Genomic DNA, 584 nt, shown 5'->3' with positions numbered 1-584 from the left:
CCAACACAGGACTGAGCTCTGGGGCTTGAGTGGGTTCTGGAGCGGATTCATGGACTGGAGTGGGCACAGGAGTGGACTCATGGACTAGAGCAGGCTCTGGAGTGGACTCATGGACTGGAGCGAGCTCTGGAGCAGACTCATGGACTGGAGAGCAGTGTGCAACCGAAATGGCCATCGCCGTAACAACTGACAGCGGGACCACCTCAGAGACCCTCAGACCTTGTACCACCGTAGAGATGTCAGCAGCTTGTACCCATGTAAGCAGCATGTTCTCCAAACTGAAAGCCAGTCTCAGCCTAGGAATCGCCCTTTTAGCCTCAGATGCGTCGTACATGACACGTGGAAACACTGGAGTGGTGTCCATGAAGGCTGAAGAGTCTAGAGTCATGATGTTTGGAGACTCTGGTGTGGCAGCCATGTTGGGTGGAGGTTCTAGCGTGGCAGCTATGACAGGTTGAGGCTCTGGAGTGGCCGCCATGATGAGACGATGCTCTGGCGTGGCAGCCGAGGCGTGACGAGGCTCTGGTGTGGCAGCCATCTTGGCTGAAGACTCCGGCATGGTGGCCATCTTGGCTGAAGACTCA

Source organism: Sinocyclocheilus grahami, unplaced genomic scaffold, assembly GCF_001515645.1.
Source record: "Sinocyclocheilus grahami isolate Dianchi unplaced genomic scaffold, SAMN03320097.WGS_v1.1 scaffold4474.1, whole genome shotgun sequence".
In the NCBI taxonomy this organism is placed as follows: Eukaryota; Metazoa; Chordata; class Actinopteri; order Cypriniformes; family Cyprinidae; genus Sinocyclocheilus; species Sinocyclocheilus grahami.
The sequence above is the reverse complement of the archived record's forward strand: the minus strand, read 5'-3'. Positions refer to the sequence as shown.